The sequence below is a fragment of the Gossypium arboreum genome, chromosome 8 (assembly GCF_025698485.1).
Source record: "Gossypium arboreum isolate Shixiya-1 chromosome 8, ASM2569848v2, whole genome shotgun sequence".
In the NCBI taxonomy this organism is placed as follows: domain Eukaryota; kingdom Viridiplantae; phylum Streptophyta; class Magnoliopsida; order Malvales; family Malvaceae; genus Gossypium; species Gossypium arboreum.
In genome coordinates this window covers 113872505-113883812 of record NC_069077.1, presented here as the reverse complement: position 1 = coordinate 113883812, position 11308 = coordinate 113872505, and the positions used below count along the sequence as shown (strand labels likewise).

Sequence of the window (11308 nt, the reverse complement as noted above, 5' to 3'; positions counted from 1 at the left end):
AAATCCACGTCAATGCTGCTATTTCCTAACTGTTCCATGGCCAACTCTTACTCCATAATTTCTTTGCATCAAACCTCATTTAGGCATACATAATACCAAAACATGTTCTTGTTTAGCTATACCATAAGCTAATAATTACCAAGTATCCACATGCCATTATTTAATCATATCATAAGGACATACACACAAAATAGCCAAGTCCCTATACATGCAATAACCTAACGTATTTTTAGTCATAAAATACCGAGATAGCTCGTTGATAGATATCCAACATCCTTACGATTTTTCGAGTTGGCTTTATGATACTATAAAAAAGAGAGAAAAGAAAAGGAGTAAGCATAAAGCTTAGTAAGTTTGCATGTAAATAAATAACAACATTCTAAATGAATTATTAAGATAATCTAAACCTTTCGAACATGGACTTATCTTACCTTCCCTTTGGTACACTCTTTAAATTTTCCGTTGAACCACTTGGAATACTAATGATACACGGGTACCTTTCGTTTTTAAACTTACCATTGCTGTAACACCCCAAACCCGGCCCAGACGTTATGACCGGATCCGACATGCCACATCGAACCGTTCAAAACATTTTATATTGTTGATCCAGAAAAACTTACTTAGTGTTTTAAAAGATAATTTCATTATAGGTTAAAGTGAATGGAAGTCGTGCACCGTAGGAAATCGAAAAGAAGTGCTTTGAGTCCATCGGATTTGCTAAGTACCAAGCTCCCTTCGGATCCAATCCTAGACATGCATACCGCCATTGCCACACTTTAACATCATGGATATTTCTAGGAAACCGATTTGATTAAGTCATTTTTAGGAAAAGTGATTAATCTTGTAAAATACTTTCATTGCGGAAGCTTTGCTTGTTGTCGTGTTATTTTGAAATCAATTGTTGTTTTTGAAAACGCGCTCTAAAGCTATCCAATTTCAACAGTTAAATATAAGTAATACCTATCTTAGTAATACATATTAAAACCATCAAAAATAATTAAGCAGCCTTATTACATTTAAAAACCCAAACCTCAACGTAAATAATAGGATGTCTAGTTCACCAGAAGAAAACCAAACTTTCAGAACGGGTGGCCACTCCGAATTCCCTCACAGCTTCAAGCCCACTATGGTTGGGGATTTCCTGCATGAATGAAAATAAAAGGGGTGAGTTTGGGGAAACTCAGTGTGTAAGGCAAACCCATTCAAAGCCCAAGTCAGCTCAAGCCTATTGGGCCTAAGCCCATTCGAGTAATGATAGTATTGGACCGAGCCCTTTTTAGATTACAATAAACTGGGCCTTAGCCCTTATTCAGATATCAAGATGGCCCATAGGTCCATTTCAAAATACATGCAACATCAATAACATATGCAAGCCCATTTGGGAGACTACTCAACCCACCAACCACTACACTCTACCCGCATTCACCCTACACTCCATGTGGGAATAGCTCAACCCACGCAATTTCAACACTCCACAGCTTGCAACCTTTGCGCTCGCTTATCAAAGAATTGAGGCAAAGCCTCCAGTACATGGACAAGCCACTTTTAGTACTTACTCCATCAATATCCCAATCCCATGCATCAGATAATAACAACATGGCATGCAGTAAATAACAATAGTCAAACATGCATTTAGGTCAATTTAACCCTAGGGGTATTTCGGTAATTTACCTATTAGGGGTAAAACTGTAAATTTTTCACTTTTAAAGGTATTTCAGTAATTTATCTATTTTAGGGTTTTTCGTGCATATTCCTACTTTTCACGTACTAACAGAATCACGTACCGAGGGTTCTTATCGAATTGGGCCCGTTGGCCCATCATTCCAATTTTGGCTCATTAAGCCCAAAAATATCGAGGGCACAGAAATCATGCACTTTGCAGTCCAAATTTTGCAGCTTACCAGAAACATTAATCGATTTACCTCACGAGCATTCGCACACTAGCAAATCTACAAAATACCGGTTTTCAGCATTTCGGCTTTTCGACTTTTTGCTGATCCAGACTAAGAGGGTGTTAGTTACACACCTGTTTGCGACGATATGCTGACGAGATCCATACACGAACTGCCTACAATTGGATTACTAACACATTAATCTAAATATTCAAATATGAACAACGTATTAACCCTTTACAATATTCGGCCAACCACACCTACAGATCATAGTAAGCTTATAAGAAATCAATAAGCAACTCATTAACAAATTTTTGTCAATGTTTACCACATAATCATAATCTCACTGTAAGCTGTCTTTCTGAACAACAGTCACTAAATCATTTATAACGGGAGCTACAAAACTCCAAATAAATTTCCGTTAATTTTAACTGAAAATAGACTCATATATATTCTATCCATAAAATTTTCAGAATTTTTTATTTAGCCAATCAATACCAGAATTTTCTTAAAGTTTCCCATGTTTCACTGTTTGACTAATCTAACCACTCTTCATTACGAATCAAATTTCTCATTACGAATCAAGTTTCCCATGTTCTCATTTATTTCATTTTTGAAAATAGACTCATTAAGCTTTAATTACATAATTTATTCAGCTTCTAATTCATCTCCCACAATTTATGGTGATTTTCCAAAGTCACGTTCTCTGCCTTCCCCCAAGCGATTTATTACCAAATCACTCTTTCACACCTAACTTGCATGCTTGTTATTTAAACATGTATATCACCAATCAATCATCACATATCTATGATTTTACTTAAGTATAATCTCCATTTCATCATTTTAAAGCACAACATGTTAGCCGATTTTTCCCCTTAGCATCTAAGGCACATGCATGCTCATTTGTTTGGCTCAACTTCACCTATCTTCCATTTTTCATCAAAAGAACATGAAACAACAACCATTTCCTTCATTTTAATTCACGACTAAATGCTCACAACACAGCTAAAAACCAAAATATGCTTCAAGAGTTAAGGTAGAATCAAGAAAAACTCATAAACATCAAGATAGAAGCAAACTACCATGAACTTACCTTCAATTTTGTTCCCCAAGTGACCGAACATTCAAGAGCTTTCTCCTCTCCTTTCTCTTCTCTAACTTTAGGCTATGATGAACAAAGATGGACAAAAATTTGTTCTTTTCACCCCTTTTTCTTATAATAAAATTTCATATTTCATCCATTTAATTCTTTAATACAAAAGACATGAAATGCCCATCATGGAACATTTACCTAAATCATTATCATGGAACATTTACCTAACCCATTATCATGGAATATTTACCTAATCCATTATCATGGAACATTTACCTAACCCATTATCAATTTGTACCATGAATTATGGATATCAAGTGCTCATATTGTCTACAACAATATGATGGCTGGCCACTTCATGTAAAATGGGAGGTTTGTCATGCAAATCCTCCTATTTTGCACTCGTATTTATTTGGCCACTTCAATTTAGCCTATAGCATTTTCAAACATTTTCACATAGGTTCTATTTCATAATTTCACCCCATTTTTCTTATGGAACAAAAATTAACTAAAATTGCCGGGTTCTATCTTAAGCTTGGGCCTTCTAGAGGCCCACTAACATAATTAAACCTATGCCAACATTCACAGAATTCCCAAAAATTGGGGCGTTACAACTCTACCCTCCTTAAAGAAATTTCGTCCTCGAAATTTACCTGATCCAACTAGTTGAGGGTATTGTTGACGCATAGTCTCTTTTGATTCCCAAGTAGCTTCTTCCCTTGCATGATTACACCAAAGCACTTTCACTAACGGGACAGATTTCCTTCTGAGAACCTTAACATCTCGAGCCAATATTTGCACAGGCTCTTCCTCAAAGGTCAAATCAGTCTAAACTTCAATTTTTGCAACTGGCAGGACATGAGCAGGGTTAGAACGATAACGCTTTAACATGGAGACGTGAAAAACATCGTGAATCCTGTCTAACTCTGGAGGCAATTCCAATTGATAAGCCACTGGGCCTACTCGCTTCAAAACCCGATAAGGCCTAATGAACTGCGGACTCAACTTGCCCTTCTTACTAAACCTTAATATTTTCTTAAACCTTTAAGAAAACCATATCACCTACTGAGTACTCAATCTCCTTACGCTTCAAATCTTCATACGACTTTTTCCTATCAGATGCTTCTCTTAACCGATCCCTAATTGTTCTGACCTTATCCTAAGTATCAGCTACCAACTCTGATCCAAGAATTTGTCGCTCTCCTAGTTCAGTCCAACAACTAGGTGTACGACACCTTAGTCCATACAGTGCTTCATACGGTGCCATTCGAATACTCACCGTAATCAAGTATTGTACGCAAATTCGCCAACGGCAAGTAATCCTCCCAACTACCTCGAAAGTCAATCACGATCCCCTCAACATGTCCTCTAGAATCTGAATAACCCTCTCTGACTGACCATCAGTTTGGGGATGGAAAGCTATACTAAAGTTCAATCATGTCCCCAACGCCTCATGCAACTTTTGCCAAAACCAAGATGTGAATCTGGGATCCCGGTCAGAGACAATTGAAACTGGGACTCCAAGAAGTCGTACAATCTCTGCCATATACAGCTTGACTAACTTTTGAAGTGAAAAGTGAGTACGAACAGGTATGAAATGGGCCGATTTGGTCAACCTATCCATAATCACCCACACCGAGTCTTTCTTTGATGGTGTCAAGGGTAGCCCACTCACAAAGTCCATGGTTACCCTCTCCCACTTCCAAAGTGGTATCTTCACTGGCTGCAATAGTCCAGAAGGTAATTGATGCTCAGCTTTCACTTGCTGGCATGTCAGACATTTCCCTACAAACTTTGTTACTTCTCATTTAAGTCCAGGCCACCAGTACAATTCTCGCAAGTCATGATACAACTTATTCCCTCCAGGATCCATGGCACATAGTCCTCCATGAGCTTCCTTCAATATTGTCTGCCTTAAATCAGAGTCCCTCGGAACACAAATTCTTCCTCGGAAACATAGAACTCCATCACCATTTAAACCAAACTCAGAAGTTTCCCCTTTCTTAACTTGTTAAAAATGAGGGACCAAAGACTCATCGTTTAACTGCTTTTCCTTAATCTGATCCACCCAGGTTGGCCTCACTTGCAACTAAGCCAATAGACTTCTATCATTATACAGACTCAGACGAGCAAACATTGCTCTCAGATCAGATACAGTTCTACGACTTAGAGCATCGGCTACCACATTAGCCTTGCCTGGTGATACTCGATCGAATAGTCATAATCTTTAAGCAACTCAATCCATCTTCTTTGCCTAAGGTTCAGATCCTTCTGAGTCAACAAATACTTAAGACTCTTGTGGTGAGTGTATATAATACACCTCTCCCCGTACAAGTAATGTCTCCAAATCTTAAGTGCAAATATCACTGCTGCCAACTCTAAATCATGAGTCAGATAGTTCCCTTCATGAGGCTTAAGCTATCGTGATGCATATGCAACCACCTTACCCTCTTGCATTAACACGAAGCCCAAACCCACGTGTGATGCGTCACTGTACACAGTAAAATCCTTTCCAGACTCTGGCTGAATTAACACAGGTGCTTCAGTCAGAACTTTCTTCAACTTCTCAAAAGCCTCCTGCTGGGTCTCAGTCAATACAAACAGTACCCCTTTCCTTATGAGTTTTGTTAGAGGTGTTGCAATCACAGAAAAACCTTCCACAAACCTTCTGTAGTATCCTGCCAACCCTAGGAAGCTTCGAATTTCCAACACCGTCCTAGGTGGCTTCCACTCCAAAATTGCTTCAATCTTTCGAGGGTCCACCTTAATCCCTTCGGCAGAGACCACATGTCCTAAGAAGGTTACCTCTCTCAACCAAAATTCACACTTGCTGAACTTTGCGAAGAGTTCCTTCTCCCTTAACACTTGCAGCACTATACGGAGATGCTCATCATATTTCGCTTCATTTTCAGAATATACCAAGATATTGTCAATAAAGACGACTACGAACTGATCTAAAAATGGTTGGAACACACGATTCATCAGATCCATAAATGCTATAAGAGCGTTCGTTAGTCCAAATGGCATAACCAGAAACTCGTAATGACTATACCGAGTCCTGAATGCCGTCTTATGGATATCTACCTCCTTGACCTTTAACTGATGATATCCAGATTGGAGGTCGATCTTAGAAAATATAGAAGCTCCTCTAAGCTGGTCGAACAGATCGTCAATCCTTGGTAGTGGATACTTATTCTTAATTGTCAGTTTGTTCAACTGGCGATAATCAATGCACATCTGCATTGTACCATCCTTCTTCTTCACGAGTAGCACCGGTGCTCCCCATGGAGACACGCTTGGCCTAATGAAGCCCCTATCCAACAACTCTTGAATTTGTGCCTTTAGCTCCACTAACTCCTTCAGTGCCATTCTATACAGTGTGATAGACAATGGTGCCGTTCCAGGCAATAAGTCGATTCCAAACTCCACTTCTCGGTTCAGAGGCAATCCTGGAAGCTCCTCCGGAAAAACATCTTGGAACTCCTTTACAGTCCTAACCTTATCCACTGACAATCCCTCCTCTTTCGCCTAACTTACAAATGCCAAATAGGCCTCACAACCTTTCCGAATCCACTTTTCGGCTCTTAAAACTGACACCACATTGGACAAATAATCCCTTCGCTCACCTATCACTATAACCTCCTCATCCTTTGTGGTCCTTAACACCATTCGTTTAGTAGCACAATCCAGGGTCGCCTTATGCTTAACAAGCCAGTCCATTCCCAAAATAAGATCAAACTATCCGAACGGTAACTCCATCAGATCTCCCGGGAAAATCCTACCTTGAGTTTCTAAAGATACATCCCTATACAGTTTGTCTACCCTAACCGAGTGACCCAAAGGACTTAGTACAGATACCCCACTCACAATCTCCTCAGAGCAGTCCAATTCGTCCATAATCCGTTCTGTAGCCTCCAACCAATATTCCGCCATATTCGGGGCTATACCAGACAAGCCCCTAAAGATCTCCGCTCCGCTAGCCCGAAGTCGTTCAGAAATAGATGCCCGAACTCCATTGCCCGCACTTGCCCTGGTAACCCTTTCCAGAACACGAAGCATTGCCTGTGACAGGGCATCATCCCAGGCACCGCGGTCATGAGACTCTACCTCTGTTGTCAGTGGTACCGGTGCATCCACCGTCAGCATATGTCTCGAAGACGAAGATCTTGCTCGAGCACTTCTTCGGCTCTGTCCACGGCCTCTTGTACTCATATTGTATTATCTTGATTACGAATTTTATGCATCAATTAATATTCCGTGTTTTTATTACGATGTTTTATGAATCGATAAGAGTTCGTTGAGTTTGTTTTCGCAGAATTGAAGTCTAGCTACGATTTGATCTCTTATCGATTTTCCTATGGTTTCAAAGATCATCCTATCTAGAGTATCCTAGCGAGTTTTTCAAAGATGCATGATAAGTCGGAAAAATATTCAGAAGAGTTTAGAGTAATACTTACAGACTTGAGCCGGAGATTCAGAATGCCACCTTCTAAAGATCTAAATTTTGAAAATTGAGTTTTTCGTATTCTTTATAAAATTTTTGTTTTCGAAAATCTTTGTTTTTGTAAACCCATTCCACAGCTGAGTTGTTGCAACCTAGGTTCTGATACCACTAAATGTAGCACCCCAAACCCGGCCAAGACGTTATGACCGGATTCGACATGCCACATCGAAGCATTTAAAACATTTTATATTGTTGATCCAGAAAAACTTACTTAGTGTTTTAAAAGATAATTTCATTATAGGTTAAAGTGAATGGAAGCTGTGCACCAGGTAGGAAACCGAAAAAGAGGTGGTAAGTCCATTGGACTGCTTAAGTACCAAGCTCCCTTCGGATCCAATCCTAGACATGCATACCACCATTGCCACACCTTAACGCCATGGATATTTCTAGGAAACCGATTTGATTAAGTTATTTTTAGGAAAAGTGATTAATCTTGTAAAATACTTTCATTGTGGAAGCTTTGCTTGTTGTCGTGTTATTCTGAAATCAATTGTTGTTTTTGAAAATGCGCTCTAAAAGTATCCAATTTCAACAATTAAATATAAGTAATACCTATCTTATTAATACATATTAAAACCATCAAAAATAATTAAGCAGCCTTATTACATTTAAAAACCCAAACCTCAACATAAATAATAGGATGTCCAGTTCACCAGAAGAAAACCAAACTTTCAGAACGGGTGGCCACTCCGGATTCCCTCACAGCTCCAAGCTCACTATGGTTGGGGATTTCCTGCGTGGATGAAAATAAAAGGGGTGAGTTTGGGGAAACTCAGTGTGTAAGGAAAACCCATTCAAAGCCCAAGTCACTCAAGCCTATTGGGCCTAAGCCCATTAAGGTAACATGGTATTGGACGAGCCCTTTTGATTACAATAAACTGGGCCTTATCCCTTATTCAGATAACAAGATGGCCCATAGGCCCATTTCAAAATACATGCAACATCAATAACATATGCAAGCCCATTTGGGAGACTACTCAACCTACCAACCACTACACTCCACCTGCACCACCAGACTCGATGTGGGAATAGCTCAAGCCACCCAAATTAACACTCCACGATTCTGTGCCTTCTTTGCTCGATTATCAATAAATTGAGGCAAAGCCTCCAAGACGTGGACAAGCCACTTTCAGACTTCCTCCATCAATATCCCAATCCCATGCATCGATAATAACAACATGGCATGCGATAAATAACAACGATCAAACATGCATTTAGGTCAATTTAACCCTAAGGGTATTTCCGTAATTTATCTACTAGGGGTAAACGTAAATTTTCTACTTTTAAAGGTATTTCAAGAATTTATCTATTTTAGGGTTTTTCGTGCATATTCCTACTTTTCACGTACTAATAGAATCACGTACCGAGGGTTCTTACGAATTGGGCCCGTTGGCCCATCATTCCAATTTTGGCCCATTAAGCCCAAAAATATCGAGGGCACGTAAATCATGCACTTTGCGGTCCAAATTTTGTAGCTTCCAAAAACATTAATTGATTTACCTCACGAGCATTCTTTTTTCGCAAATCTACAAAATATCGATTTTCGGCATTTCGCTTTTCGACTTTTTGCCGATCCGGACTAAGAAAGAGGGTGTTAGTTACACACCTGTTTGCGACGATATGCTGACGAGATCCACACACAAACTGCCTACAATTGGATTACTAACACATTAATCTAACTATTCAAATACGAACTACATATTAACCCCTTACAATATTCAGCCAACCACACCTACAGATCATAGTAAGCTTATAAGAAATCAATAAGTAACTCATTAACAAATTTTTGTCAATGTTTACCACATAATCATAATCTCACTATAAGCTGTCTTTCTGAACAACAGTCACTAAATCATTTATAACTGGAGCTACAAAACTCCAAATCAAGTTCCGTTAATTTTACCTGAAAATAGACTCATATATATTATATCCATAAAAGTTTCAGAATTTTTTGTTTATCCAATCAATACCAGATTTTTCTTAAAGTTTCCCATGTTTCACTGTTTGACTAATCTGACCACTCTTCATTACGAATCAAATTCATCATTTTACAGAATTCAAAATATATTCTCGTTTATTTCATTTGAAAATAGACTCATTAAGCTTTAATTACATAATTTATTCAGCTTCTAATTCATCTCCCACAATTTATGGTGATTTTCCAAAGTCACGTTACTGCTGCTGTCCCAAGCAAATTTATTACCAAATCACTCTTTCACACCTAACTTGCATGCTTGTTATTTAAACATGTATATCACCAATCAATCATCACATATCTATGATTTTACTTAAGCATAATCTCCATTTCATCATTTTAAAGCACAACATGTTAGCCGATTTTTCCCCTTAGCATCTAAGGCACATGCATGCTCATTTGTGTGGCTCAACTTCACCTATCTTCCATTTTTCATCAAAAGAACATGAAACAACAACCATTTCCTTCATTTTAATTCATGACTAAATGCTCACAACACAACTAAAAACCAAAATATGCTTCAAGAGTTAAGGTAGAATCAAGAAGAACTCATGAACATCAAGATAGAAGCAAACTACCATGAACTTACCTTCAATTTTGTTCCCCAAGTGACCGAACATTCAAGAGCTTTCTCCTCTCCTTTCTCTTCTCTAACTTTAGGCTATGATGAACAAAGATGGACAAAACTTTGTTCTTTTCACTCCTTTTTATTTTAATAAAATTTCATATTTCATCCATTTAATTCTTTAATACAAAAGACATGAAATGCCCATCATGGAACATTTACCTAAACCATTATCATGGAACATTTACCTAACCCATTATCATGGAATATTTACCTAATCCATTATTATGGAACATTTACCTAACCCATTATCAATTTGTACCATGAATTATGGATATCAAGTGCTCATATTGTCTACAACAACATGATGGCTGGCCACTTCATGTAAAATGGGAGGTTTGTCATGCAAATCCTCCTATTTTGCACTCGTATTTATTTGGCCACTTTAATTTAGCCTATAGCATTTTCAAACATTTTCACATAGGTTCTATTTCATAATTTCACCCCATTTTTCTTATGGAACAAAAATTAACTAAAATTGCCGGGTTCTATCTTAAGCTTGGGCCTTCTAGAGGCCCATTAACATAATTAAACCTATGTCAACATTCACAGAATTCCCAAAAATTGGGGCGTTACAATTGCCATGTCTTGACATGGTCTTACGTGGTATCCTTGCCTTATGAACTCACCATTGCTATGCCTTTGGATGGTCTTACATGGGATCTTTGCCTTATCGTAGCTTATCAATGCCATGTCTAGAAATGGTCTTACATGATTTCCTTGCCTTGTAAAACTTACCAATGCCATGCCTTGGCATGCTTTTACTTGGTATCCTAAAACCCTAATGTCATGACATTTGTATCCTACACATTCCTAAGGTTCAACCGGGACATTTAAGCATCATTTCTCTGTCAATTCTTGCTTGAATCATCGAGGAATAAATTTAAAAAATAAATATATAGATGTTGAAAAATAACATCATTAATTATAAATAATAAAACATTGCATTTATTTATCGCAAACTTACCTCAATACAAAATACGATAAAATATTTTGATTTAGTCTTCAACCTTTTTCTTTCCTCGGTCTAACCCCGAATTTCGTTCTTTTTGATCTATAATAAAAAATTTAACTTTTTTAATATTCACATTTATCAAAACAGTCCTTAACTCTAACTTTGGAAAAATTACGATTGTGCCCCTAAACTTTTACATATTTACACTTTTTCCCCAAGGCTCGAAAATGAAACTTTATCCCTAATTCTTATGTTTTATGACAT

The 11308-nt window shown here is 38.0% G+C and overlaps 1 long non-coding RNA gene across 1 annotated transcript; it reads right to left on the bottom strand.

Annotated features, from left to right (window-relative positions):
• Positions 1-950: 950 nt before the first annotated feature.
• Positions 951-3078, bottom strand: LOC128296410 (uncharacterized). The gene is made up of 3 exons (XR_008287030.1): positions 2986-3078; positions 2027-2068; positions 951-1141 (listed from the first exon to the last, which is right to left on the bottom strand). It is a non-coding gene; the product is annotated as an uncharacterized LOC128296410 (long non-coding RNA).
• Between the last annotated feature and the right edge of the window lie 8230 nt (positions 3079-11308).